This window comes from Globicephala melas, chromosome 16 (genome assembly GCF_963455315.2).
Source record: "Globicephala melas chromosome 16, mGloMel1.2, whole genome shotgun sequence".
Classification (NCBI taxonomy): Eukaryota; Metazoa; Chordata; class Mammalia; order Artiodactyla; family Delphinidae; genus Globicephala; species Globicephala melas.
The window spans coordinates 22,694,814-22,709,445 of record NC_083329.1 but is presented as its reverse complement, the minus strand read 5'-3'; positions in this window follow the sequence as shown (position 1 = coordinate 22,709,445).

Here is a 14,632-nt window from a genome sequence, read left to right as displayed (position 1 = left end):
TTTTTCCTGGACTCCCTCCCTGCTAGCTGTGGCGCAATAGCCCCCTCAGGCTGTGTTCACGCAGCCAACCCCAGTCCTCTCCCTGGGATCTGACCTCGAAGCCTGAGCCTCAGCTCCCAGCCTCCACCTATCCTGGCAGGGGAGCAGACAAGCCCCTGAGGCTGATGAGTGCTGGTCGGTACCAATCCTCTGTGTGGGAATCTCTCCGCTTGGCCCTCTGCACCCCTATTGCTACACTCTCCTCCGTGGCTCTGAAGCGTTCCTCCTGCCACCCCCCCATCTCCACCAGTGAAGGGGCTTCCTAGTGTGTGGCAACTTTTCCTCCTTCACAGCTCCCTCCCAGAAGTGCAGTTCCCATCTCTATTCTTTTGTGTCTCTTTTTTCTTTTTCCCTGCCCAGGTACCTGGGGAGTTCCTTGCCTTTTGGGAAGTCTGAGGTCTTCTGCCAGCATTCAGTAGGTGTTCTGTAGGAGTTGTTGCACATGTAGATGTATTTCTGATGTATTTGTGGGGAGGAAGGTGATCTCCCCATCTTACTCCTCTGCCATCTTAAAGGTCTCTCCCCAGGATTTCCTTATTTTAAAACTGAATATTTTATTGTATGTAAATACCACTTTTTTTTTTTTGCAGTACGCGGGCCTCTCACTGTTGTGGCCTCTCCCATTGCAGAGCACAGGCTCCAGACGCGCAGGCTCAGCGGCCATGGCTCACGGGCCTAGCCACTCCACAGCATGTGGGATCTTCCCAGACCGGGGCACGAACCCGTGTTCCCTGCATTGGCAGGCAGACTCTCAACCACTGTGCCACCAGGGAAGCCCATTTTTGTTTTAAATTCATTCATACATCAATGGACACATAAATTGTTTCCATATCTTGGCTATTGTGAATAATGTTGCAATGAACATAGACGTGCATATACCTCATTGAGATCCTAATTTCAATTCCCTTGGATAAATATCCAGTAGTAGTATTACTGGATCATATGGTAGTCTTATTTTTAATTTTTTGAAGAACTTTCATACTACCTTTCATAATAGCTGCGCCAATGTATACTCACAGTAAGTATACCAACCTTCAATTTTCCCCCATTTTTCCCCCCATTTTTTCCAACATTTGCTTATTATTTTTTAAATAACAGCCTTCCCAATAGGTGTGAGGTGGTCTCAATAAGATTTTGATTTACATTTCCCCAGTGATTCCTGATGCTGACCATATTTTTATATACCTACTGGCCATTAGTATTTTTTAATAGACATTTATTTGAGTATAATTGTTTCACAATACCGTGTTACTTTCTGTTTCACAACAAAGCGAATCAGCCATATGCATACACATGTCCCCATATCCCCTCCCTCTTGAGCCTCCCTCCCATCCTCCCTATCCTACCCCTCTAGGTCATCACAAAGCACTGAGCCGATCTCCCTGTGCTATGCTGCTACTTCCCACCAGCCAACCATTTTACATCTAGTAGTGTATATATAACAGAGCTACTCTCACTTTGCCCCAGCTTTGCCCTCCCATTCCATGTCATCAAGTCCATTCTCTATGCCTACCTCTTCATTCCTGCCCTGCAACTAGGTTCATCATTACCATTTCTTTTTAGATTCCACATATATACATTAACATTGAGTATTTGTTTTTCTCTTTCTGACACACTTCACTCCGTATGACAGACTCTAGGTCCATCCACCTCACTACAAGTAACTCAGTTTCGTTTCTTTTTATGGCTGAGTAATACTCCACTGTATATATGTGCCACATCTTCTTTATCCATTCATCTGTTGATGGACACTTAGGTTGGTTCCATGTCCTGGCTATTGTTAATAGTGCTGCAGTGAACATTGTGGTACATGTCTGTTTTTGAATTGTGGTTTTCTCAGGGTATATGCCCAGTAGTGGGATTGCTGGGTCATATGGTAGTTCTATTTTTAGTTCTTTAAGGAAACTCCATACTGTTTTCCATATTGGTTGTATCAATTTACATTCCCACCAACAGTGTAGGAGGGTTCCCTTTTCACCACAACCTTTCCAGCATTTATTGTTTCTAGCTTTTTTGATAATGACCATTCTGACCAGCATAAGGTGATACCTCACTGTAGTTTTGATTTGCATTTCTCTCATAATTAGTGATGTTGAGCATCTTTTCATGTGCCTCTTGGTGATCTGTATGTCTTCCTTGGTGAAATGTCTATTTAGGTCTTCCACCCATTTTTTAACTGTATTGTTTGTTTTTTTGATATTGAGCTCCGTGAGCTGTTTGTATATTTTGGAGATTAATCCTTTGTCTGTTGTTTCATTTGCAAATATCTTCTCCTATTCTGGGGGTTGTCTTTTTGTCTTGTTTATGGTTTCCTTTGCTGTGCAAAAGCTTTTAAGTTTAATTGTCCCATTTGTTTATTTTTGTTTTTATTTCTGTTACTCTAGGAGGTCAGTCAAAAAAGATCTTGCTGTGGTTTACGTCAAAGAGAGTTTTTCCTATGTTTTCCTCTAAAAGTTTTATAATGTCTGGTCTACATTTAAGTCTTTAATCCATTTGGAGTTTATTTTTGTGTATGATGTTAGGTGGTGTTCTAATTTCATTCTTTTACATAGAACTGTCCGGTTTTCCCAGTACAACTTATTGAAGAGGATGTCTTCTCTCCATTGTATGTTTGTCATAAATTAGGTACCCATACGTGCTTTGGTTTACTCTGGGAATTCTATCCTGTACCATTAATCTATATTTCTGTTTTTGTAGCAGTACCATACTGTCTTGATTACTGTAGCTTTGTGGTATAGTTTGAAGTCAGGGAGCCTGATTCCTCCAACTCCATTTTTCTCAGGATTTCTTTGGCTATTCGGGGTCTTTTGTGTTTCCATATGAATTGTAAGATTTTTTTTTGTTCTAATTCTGTGAAGAATGCCATTGGTAATTTGATAGGGATTGCATTGAATCTATAGATTGCTTTGGGCAGTATAGTCATTTTCACTATATTGATTCTTCCAATCCAAGAACATGGTATGTTTCTCCATCTTTTTATGTCATCTTTGATTTCTTTCATTAGTGTTTTATAGTTTTCTCAGTACAAGTCTTTCGCCTCTTTAGGCAGGTTTATTCCTAGGTATTTTTTTCTTTTTGTTGCAATGATAAATGGGAGTGTTTCCTTAATTTCTCTTTCTGATTTTTCGTTGTTGGTGTATAGGAATTACAGTGATTTCTGTGCCTTAATCTTGTATCCTGCAACCTTACCAAATTCATTGATTAGTTCTAGTAGTTTTCTGGTGGCATCTGTAGGATTTTCTATGTATAGTATCATGTCACTGGCAAATAGTGACAGTTTTACTTCTTCTTTTCCAATTTTTAATCCTTTTATTTCTTTTTCTTCCCTGACTACTGTGGCTAGGACTTCCAAAACTATGTTGAATACGAGTGGCAAGAGTGGACATTCTTGTCTTGTTCCTGATCCTAGTGGAAATGCTTTCACTTTTTCAACATTTAGTATGATGCTTGCTGTGGGTTTGTCATATATGGCCTTTATGTAGTTGAGGTAGGTTCCCTCTGTGCCCATTTTCTCGAGAGTTTTTATCATAAATTGGTGTTGGATTTTGTCAAAAGCTTTTTCTGCATCTATTGAGATGATCATATGGTTTTTATTCCTTAATTTGTTAATGTGGTATATCACATTGATTGATATGCATATATTGAAGAATCCTTGCATCCCTGGGATAAATCCCACCTAATTATGGTGTATGATTCTTTTAATGTGCTGTTGGATTCTGTATGATATTATTTTGTTCAGTATTTTTACATCTATGTTCATCAGAGATATTGGTCTATAATTTTTTTTTTTTTGTGATATCTTTTTCTGGTTTTAGTATCAGGGTGATGGTGGCTTTGTGGAATGAATTTGGGAGTGTTTCTCCTTCTGCACTTTTTTGGAAGAGTTTAGGAAGGATCTGTGTTAGCTCTTCTCTAAATGTTTGATAGCATTCACCTGTGAAGCCATCTGGTCCTGGACTTTTGTTTGTTGGAAGATTTTTGACTATGGTTTCAATTTCATTACTTGTGATAGGTCTGTTTATATTTTCTAATTCTTCCTGTTTCAGTCTTGGAAGATTGTACCTTTCCAAGAATTTGTCCATTTCTTCGTGGTTGTCCATTTTATTGGCATATAGTTGTTTGTAGTAGTCTCTTATAATCCTTTGTATTTCTGCAGTGTCAGCTGTGATTTCTCCTTTTTCATTTCTAATTTTATTCATTTGCATCTTCTCCCTTTTTTTCTTGACAAGCCTTGCTAAGGGTTTATCAATTTTGTTTATCTTCTCAAAGAACTAGCTTTTAGTTTTATTGATCTTTGCTATTGTGTCCTTTGTTTCTATTTCATTTATTTATGTTCTCATCCTTATTATATCTTTCCATCTACTGACTTTGGGTTTTCTTTGTTCTTCTTTCTCTGGTTGTTTTAAGTGTAGGGTTAAATTGTTTATTTGAGATTTTTCTTGTTTCTTGAGGTGAGGTTGAAGTGCTATAAACTTCCCTTTTGGAACTTCTTTTGCTGTGTCCAATAGGTTTTGGGTCATCGTGTTTTCGTTGTTACATTTCTCTAGGTATTTTTTTATTTCTTCTTTGATTTCTTCAGTGATCTCTTGGTTATTTAGTAGCACACTGTTTAGCCTCCATGTATTTGTGTTTATTACAGCTTTTTTTCCTATAATTGATTTCCAATCTCATAGCGTTGTGGTCAGAAAAGATGCTTGATACTATTTCAGTTTTCTTAAATTTTCCACGGCTTGATTTGTGCCCCAAGATGTGATCTCTCCTGGAGAATGTTCTGTGTTCACTTGAGAAGAAAGTGTATTCTGCCACTTTTGGGTGGAATGTTCTATAAATATCAATTAGATCTATCTGGTCTATTGTGTCATTTAAAGCTTGTGTCTCCTAATTTATTTTTATTTTGGATGATCTGTCCATTGGCATAAGTGTGGTGTTAAAGTCCCCTACTATTATTTTTTTTATATATACATATATATATATATATATATATATATATATATTTTGTGGTACGCAGGCCTCTCACTGTTGTGGCCTCTCCCATTGCAGAGCACAGGCTCCGGATGTGCAGGCTTAGCGGCCATGGCTCACGGGCCCAGCCGCTCTGCGGCATGTGGGATCTTCCCGGACCGGGGCACGAACCCGTGTCCCCTGTATCAGCAGGCGGACTCTCAACCACTGCACCACCAGGGAAGCCCCCCTACTATTATTGTGTTACTGTTGCTTTCTTCTTTCATGGTTGTTAGCATTTGTCTTATGCATTGAGGTGCTCCTATGTTGACTGCATAAACATTTATAATTGTTATATCTTCTTCTTGGATTGATCCCTTGATCATTATGTACTGTTCTTCTTTGTGTCTTGTAATAGTCTTTATTTTAAAGTCTATTTTGTTTGATATGAGAATTGCTACTCCAGCTTTCTTTTGATTTCCATTTGCATGGAATATCTTTTTCCATCCCTTCACTTTCAGTCTGTATGTGTTCCTAGGTCCGAAGTGGGTCTCTTGTAGACAGCATATATATGGGTCTTGTTTTTGTATCCATTCAGCCAGTCTTTGTCTTTTGGTTGGGGCATTTAATCCATTTACATTCAAGGTTATTATCAATATATATGTTCCTATTACCATTTTCCTAATTTTTTTTGCATTTGTTTTTGTGGGTCTTTTCCTTCTCTTGTGTTTCCTGCTTAGATAAATTTTTTTAGCATTGTTGTAAAGCTGGTTTGGTGGTGCTGAATTCTCTTAGCTTTTGTTTGTCTGAAAAGCTTTTGAATTCAACATCAAATCTGAATGAGAGCCTTGCTAGGTAGAGTAATCTTGGTTGTAGGTTTTCTCTTCATAACTTTTAGTATATCCTGCCACTCCCTTCTGACCTGTAGAGTTTCCACTGAAAAATCAGCTGATAACCTTATGGGGATTCCTCTGTATGATTTTTTTTTCCCTTGTTGCTTTTAATATTTTTCTTTGAATTAATTTTTGTTAGTTTGATTAATATGTGTCTTGGTGTGTTTTTCCTAGGGTTTATCCTGTATGGGACTCTCTGTTCTTCCTGGGCTTAGTGACTATTTCCTTTCCCATGTTAGGGAAGTTTTCGAATATAATCTCTTCAAATATTTTCTCAGACCCTTTCTTTTTCTCTTCTTCTTCTGGGTACCCCCATAATTAGAATGCTGGTTAGTTTAGTGTTGTCCCAGAGGTCTCTGAGATTGTCTTTACTGAACTCAGTTATTAGTTTATTGGGTAGAGTCTTTAGTGTTTTCTATATATAAGATCATTTCATCTACAAACAGAGACAATTTTACTTCTTCCTTTCTGATTTGAAGGCCTTTTATATTTTTTTCTGGTCTAATTGCTCTGGCTCGCATTTCTAGTACTGTGTTGGAGAGAAGTGGTGAGAATGGGCATCCTTGACTTGTTGCTGATATTAGAAAAAAAGCTATAAGTTTTCAGCACTGAATGTGATGTTAGCTATGGGCTTCTTATATACGGCCTTTATAATGTTGAGGTACATTTCTACTATGCCTAATTCAAGAGTTTTTATCAGGAAAAGATGTTAAATTTTCAAAGTCATATGAAATGATCATATGATTTTTTTTTTTTTCTGTACACGGCCCTCTCACTGTTGTGGCCTCTCCCATTGCCGAGCACAGGCTCCAGACGCGTAGGCTCAGTGGCCATGGCTCACGGGCCCAGCTGCTCCACGGCATGTGGGATCTTCCCAGACCAGGGCACGAACCTGTGTCCCCTGCATTGGCAGGTGGACTCTCAATCACTGCACCACCAGGGAAACCCGATCATATGATTTTTTAACCTTCATTTGTTAATGTGGTGTATCACACTTACTGATTTGCATAGATCAAACCATCCTTGCATCCCAGGGATAAATCCCACTTTGTCATAGAGTATGATCTTTTTCATGTACTGTTGAATTCAGTTTGCTAGTATTTTGCTGAGAGTTTGCATCTATTTTTAACAGGAATATTGGCTTGTAATTTTGTTTTCTTGTAGTATACTTTTCTGGCTTTCTTCCATAATAATGCTGGCCTAATAAAATGAGTTTGTAAGTTTTTTCATTTGAAATGAGAAATAGACAGCAGTACAACAATAGTAACAGACTTCAATACTCCACTTTCATCATTGGCTAGACAAAATGGACCTGACAGACATACACAAAATATTGCATCCTGCAGCAGCATTCTTCTTAAGCACACATGGAACATTCTCCAGAATAGATAAAATGTTAGGCCACAGAACAAGTCCTAACAAATTCAAGAAGATTGAAATCATATTAAATCATATTTCTGACTATAATGGTATAAAACTAGAAGTCAATAACAGAAAAATAATTAGAAAATTCAAAAATATATAGTAAAAAACAATACACATGAATGATTCTCAAATGCATTACACTAAGTGAAAGAAGCTGGACTCAAATGTCTATACAATGTATTATTTTACATATATGACATTAGGAAAAGCAAAACTATAGGGTTGTAAAACAGATTACTCATCGTTAGGATTAGAGGTTAAGTAGAGAATTAAGTATAAAGGGAAACAATGAAACTTTTAGGGGTAATAGGAATGTTTTATGTCTTGATGGTGGTCATGGTTACAAGACTGTCAGAATTAATTGATTTGTAATCTGAAAAGCATGAATTTTACAATATGTAGATTTTATCTCAGCAAATCTTACTCAAATACACACACGCACACACAATTATACAATTATTGGATACTGTACTCAGGATCTGTAATTTAGTAGATCTGGGTGGGGCTCAAATTTTCCATTTATAATAGATTCCTTGATGATGCTGGTGCTCCTGGTCTAAGGCCACACTTTGAGAACCATGACATTAGAGTAATGCTTCTGAAACTTAAATACATGCTGAATCATCAGAAGTACTCTTAAATTACGTACATTGACTTAGTATTTGAAGGGAGTCTGAGATCATGTTTATCCAACAAGCCCTACTGCTGCTGGTCCTTGTGCTGTTGGCACATTATATATAAGGTCTTAGATATTTTGTGGTTATTAGCCTAAACTCCTAATAGAAACTGAGGTTCACAGAATGCTAAGTAACAGCCACTGAGTGAGAAATAAAGGACTGATGCCTAATTTTCTGATTCCTAGTGTGATGTATTTGGCTGATGTAAGGATAATTACAAATTTAAAACAAAAGGCTTAATCCTTCTTGTTAAAAGTAAGAGAAGAGACTTCACCCCACTCTCTTTTCTTAGAACATTTATTTTAGAAAGCTTGTAATGGAAAGTTCTTTCTCTGGTTGAAATGTACTGTAAATTTTTAAAAAGCTAAATAATCCTCTTACCAGCTTTAGGATCCAGAAATGTCTCTTTAAGGACCTGGGAACCACATCTTTCAAATGTAATCATCAAGGAAGATAACACCCTTACCTTGCAGTTTCTATGTGAGGGTAGTAGCCTACCTTTAGTGGGGCTGATGTCTTTCTCCCAAACTGCTTTCTGTCATAAAGCTATAAGAAGTTTATTTTTCCTTTGGAAAAAGACATTTAGTTAGCACAGATGGCCACCCCAATGACCAGGTGGATCTAGGGTAAACTATGTGTGACAAGTAGCGCTGTCAAGTCCTCCTACTTGGGACTAGTTATTGTTTATCTTGAGAGCATGTATGCAATGGGTTGCTTGGCTTTATAAAAATATGAGATTTTTTTCTCTGTCTTTGCAGTCTCCTTGTTGAATTACCTGTGATGCACATCTGGCTTAATCCTTATTCAATAAAAAAAATTCTTTTGGAAACCTCTTTGAGGAGAGTGGTTTTCTGAATTGGGAGGAGATTTTATTTTTAATTAAATTTCTCTAACACTGGGTACATCCCTCCTATTTGTCAATAAAACCCTACTGGTAGATACTTCTCCATGAAAGTGGAGACTAGATACTAAGGGAGAACAAAGGAGAAATTGAAAAAATAAAAAATAGAGAAGTCAGAAAATGCACCTCAGTCATTTTCACTAAATAAGTAAATACATGAACATAAAAATAAAGAAACAAGCTGACAAATACATACATACATACATATAAGTGAAAACTGGTATGGAAAGAGAAAACAAAATAGCCCTTACACTTTTTAGAGCACAGTGAGAAAAACAGGTCTCTTTGAAGTAGGTGTGTTTCCCTTACATTCTTATCTTTAACTCCCTACAGGAGGTAAGGGATAGGGAGATGGAGTGGGAGAATGACTCCCAGATTTGTTGTAACGGTCACTTGATGCTTCCTAAAATGGCAGCCAAAATATAAGTACCCACTTATTTCAAAGGGTCTCCATTTGGGAAAGCAGGTATTTACTCTTTAACAATGATCTCTAAGGGAATTTGATTCTGTTTTTCCTTCGTTCTCCTGCCTCAGGAACTGTCAAGTGGGTCTAATTAGTGCACTTCATTCTATCATTAGAGAGTGTGGACTTTGGCTATTGAATGCTGAAATATGAATTGGACTATTCAAAGTGAAAATTCCAGTAAGAAGGTAATAAAGTTCATGAGGATATTTTCTTAACCATGTCCTTTTAGGAACTCCTTGAAGAGGTCTATTTCTGGAGAAAAAGACATGATGAATCATTCCAAACTGCAAAAGAATGCAGCTTATGGAGAAATGTCTTCTGATAAGATTATAATTCGAAGAAAATACTTTTTTTAATATCAAGGATAGAAATATTAGATTACTTCTCCAAAAACTTAACTCACTAAGATGAATATTATTATCAGTAATATCTCAGAATTTTACTCACCTCAAATTAAAAGAACAAAGATTTATAACAAAGCTGTAATCTTACAGAAATACAATAAATGCATAAATGAACAGTTTATTAAAGAAAGAATACCAAAGTATACAAACATTTCAAACATAAAAAGATTGACTAGGAGACTCACCTAAAGTCTACACCATTCAGCTCTCTCCCCAACATAAGACAATTACATCCTGATCACTGCTCTCTACACAATTGCCTATGGCAAAGTCCAGGCTACTTGGGCTGTTCACAAGTCCCTCTACAACCTGGCCCCAATCTTTCCATTTGGCCCTATCACCAAAACTTGAACTCCTTACCAGGGGTTCTCAAACTTTAGCATGTGTCAGAATTACCTGGGAGGTTTGTTAAAACACAGATCCCTTTTTGATGATAGCCATTCTGACAGGTGTGAGGTGATATCTCATTGTGGTTTTGATCCCCATTTCCCTGATGATTAGCAACGTTGAGCATCTTTTCATGTGCCTGTTGGCTATCTGCATTTTCTCTTTGGTAAATATCTATTCAAGTCTTCTGCCCATTTTTAATTGGGTTGTTTGTTTTCTTTGATGTTGAGTTGTAAGGATCTGAAGTTTGTAGAAGTACAGCTGTGGAGTGTTTTAATGTTAACAAAGGAAAGAATCCAGAGTTTTGCTTGGTAGAAGTAACCTAGAGCTTCAGGTGGCTGATGAAAGCATTATAACACTCCGATATGTTAATAATATAAATTCTCTTCAGCCACTTATTGAAAGTGAAATCTCTTGCTGGTTTGGTACAAGTACTTCTGGAAGGTTCAAGGTCTCAGCGAGACTCACCATGTCATGAAGAAGCAATGAAAGTTGTACTAATATTTAACTAAGTCAATCGCCCCTGATCCATGGCAATGGCTCTTTAGGGTGTAGGAGGGACAGTTGAAGTTTCTGTTAATGGTGGTGTTTCAACTCATGGTTGCTGAAGGTAAAAGTAAGTGAAGTTAATTATGCAGTTCTATCCAAGGTGAGTGTGGTAGAAGATAGTCCTCTTACATATCAGGTGGTCTTTTCAAGCCGAATTACCTGAAGATATGTAAAAATAATAAATGCATTTACTGACTGTGCTGTGACTTTGAATTTTATAAAAAGTAAAGTGTGCAATTGAACTTGTTGAGTCTTGGCACAAGTCAGCTATTTTTTCCAATTCTATTGAGGAATAATTGACAAATATAATTATATATTTTTTAAAAGTATATGACATGGTTTGTTATACATATACATTGTGGAATGATTACCAAGATCAAGATAATTAAACATGTATTACTCATACAGTTAATTCTTTCTTGTGTGTGTGAAGTGAGAAAGCTTAAGATCTATGCTCAGCAACTTTCAAGTATATAATGTATTATTAACTATAGTCACCATGCTGTATGTGAGAGTCTCAGAACTTATTCTTCTTGTAATTGAAAGTTTGTACCCTTTGACCTATATCTCCCCATTTCCCCCTCTTCTTCTCCTAGCTCCTGGCAACCACCATTCTATTCTCTTATTCTCTATTTCTATAAGTTCACCTCTTTTAAAGATTCCACATATAAGTAATACCATACAGTATTTGTCCTTCTCTGTCTGGCATAATTCACTTAGCATAAAGCCTTCCAAGTTCATACATGTTGTTACAAATGGCAGGTTTTCCTTTTATATAGCTGAATAATATTTTGTTTATATACACAAACTCCATTTTCTTTATCCACTCATCTTTTGAAGGATATTTATGTTGTTTCCATATTTTGGCTACTGTGAATAATGCTTCAGTGAACATGGGAGCACAGATATTTCTTCAAGATTCTGATTTCATATCCTTTGGATATATACTTAGTAGTGGGATTGCTGGATCATATGATAATTCTATTTTTAATTTTTTTGAGAAACTTCTATATTCTTTTCCATAACAGCTGTACCAATTTACATTCCCACTAACAGTGTTTAAGTGTTCTCTTTTTTCCACATTCATACTAACATTTGTCTTTAGCTGTTTAATGCTGCATGAAAAACAACCACAATATATTAGAAACATAAAATGATAGAGATCTTTTTCTTAGTCTGGTATCTGTGGATCAGATAAGTTTCAACTGATCTAACCTGGGCTCTTTTTAGCTTGGCTCCTAGTTCTGGGTTGGGTCCAGTTCTTCTCCGTGTGTCCTCATCAGCACTGAATGGCCAATAACCAAGGCATGTTCTTCTCATGGTAGAAAGGCAAGGGGAAGAAGAGACATGAGATGTCTCTTAAGGCCCCAGATAAGAACTTTAAACTGTATTTTTACTTACATCCCATTACCCCAAATCACTTATATGGCCAAGTCCAACATTTTTGAGATGGGGAAACACATTCTTCCCTTGATGGTTGAAGGAAAGAGTAAATATTTGCTCATTAATAATCTTTCAGTCTCTAAATTAGTATTTTCAGTATTGCTCTATCAGTCTACCACCATTCAAATTTTGATGGCAGAATTCCCTTGCTTTGCTGCTTTTGTCAAATAAATGAATAAGCATGTTCAATATGGTTTTAATTTATTGGTAATACACATAATCACTTTTTTTCTTTCTATTCACTAAGCATTTATGTGTGTGTGTGTGTGTGTGTGTGTGTGTGTGTGTCTATTACCACCAACAGGTCACAGCTATCCATAACCCAGGAAAGCAAAAGTGAGTCATGTAAATAGTAAACAGAGAACTAGCATTTTGGAATTTCGGAAAGCTAAATATCTTAAAATAAAGATATTGTATTCAATAATTACTAGAGAGGAGGAAATTAGAGAATAGAGTTTAAGTCATTTATACAAGTTCCCCAGATAATTAATAGCATATCCATGACCCAGTTTATTACCTTTCCACTCTACTGTACTTTCACGGCTTTTATGAACTTAGCAACTTTTCATTTAGTTTTGCACATGCACACCTACACACAGCACTAAGAAGAAAGTAAAGATAGTACTGCTTTTGAATTGCAATGATATTTATTGGGATCCTATATCTTCTATGACTAGACTCTGGATTTTGCATTAGTTTGGATTCAATGAGAACATAGGAGAATGTGGAAAATAAAAATTGAAATATCATCTGTATGACAGATAATGCTGATTGGGGAATGTGACTTATTTCTGAGAACAAGCAAGCTTTCTAAAGTTTTATCTTCCCCTGACTTAGATCATTAGCCTCACCCATCCCCCAGTGTGGCTTTGGGACAACCCACATAAGGAAAGATGTGATTTCTGCAGAGAGGTTCTGAATCATTAAACTTAAACGGTCAAGGGAGGAGAGTGAAGAAAAGAGACTGAATCTTCAGTGCTCACTGCCTTATAAGAAATTAGCTCTTCCTAACTGAGAAAAGTGTCCACTCACGGTGGGTAGTTATATGTGGAGAAGTAAGGTAGAAGTGTACCGCTAAGCCATGTGTGTAGCTCTTGGGAATTTCCTGCACATGGAAACATTAGTTTGGAGAATAAGAATACCATTCCAATGCTAGTTGATAATTATCCCTTCCATTAATTTCTAGCCTTGAAGCACATGTTTGGCTGTCAATGTTGAGAGTACAATAAAAGCCACTTCCTCTCACTTATGTGATTGTAGCACTATGATTCTCAGGCCATTTTGATTAGTAATGGGTATTGATCTCTGGCACTAGGCTGAACCTGGATCGCGTGACGTATGCACCATAGCATGTGACTGCACTCGTTCAGCAGCAAATGGCCCTTGGAAACTCCCTTCATGTTTATTCTCATCATTTGGGTTCCATCTGATGTTTCCTTTCTTTGCCTGTCTTTTCATCATTGTAGGCAACGAAACCCCAAGGGAGAATTCTAAAGAACTTCATAAGGAAAGGAAAGTCTTCTCAGAGGATAGAAATTGGAGCTATACCTCAGAAGTTGCGAGCTCTCTGGATTGCCCTGCCAGTAAATGGAGGTATTCCGTTTGTCATCAATGTGCATTTCGTGCAGATACAGCATTCAAGGGGAAACAGGATCATTTGGCAAAGCCTCATGGATTTGTTTACTGACTTTATGTCTTTACTTTCTCTCTCTCCTACCCCTTCTGGGGAAATCTGCTTACAAGCTCTCTTCTTCCAAGCACTAAAATGAGGTCCAAGTGTATAAACTTACAAGTGCTAAAATCTTTTCACTTTCGTTTATTTTTACTCAGATAAGTATACAAACCAAGTCATGGCGGTGTTTGCTATTCTAAGACAGCTATTTCTCTCTACTGGCCAGGACCAGTTATTTATTTTCTTCTCCCAGTGTCAAAGATGATATTGGTCAGCGGGGTAGTTTATAGTGTTCAAAAGCCTACTCCAACCCCAGTGAAGTTTCTCTTTTCTTCCCAAGAGTGAAATCTAGAGATTTTGTGATGTATTCCTGAATTTTAAGAAGACCGAGGGCTGTGGCTAAAAAAAGGCTTTATTGGCTACAGGAGGAAACCACCTAATTCTAGAGACATCTTGGCAGCCTAGCAGGCAAGGTGTTTTTGGTAACATCTGGCAGATCATGAAAAACTCCAAATTTCTTGGCGAGGAATCAGTGCTCTTTATAACTAGGCTTATTCCTTCTTTTCATCCTCACTCATTTTTTTCTCCATCTTTTCTTAGTGGGTACACTTGCCATTCCCCAAACACAGCAGGTCATTTGACTTCCCAGTATATTTATGTATATACTGGTCTATCTCAAAAAAATCTGAATCCCTTCTCTCTGTCTCATGTCCACTTGGCAAACGTCAACATAATCTTTAATACCCAGTTCAGTGTTAATTCCTGTTTTCTTCCTGTATAAAATTTCCCATTCTCTCTCATCTTCAGGCAAGCTTGATTTTTACTTTAGTTAGCT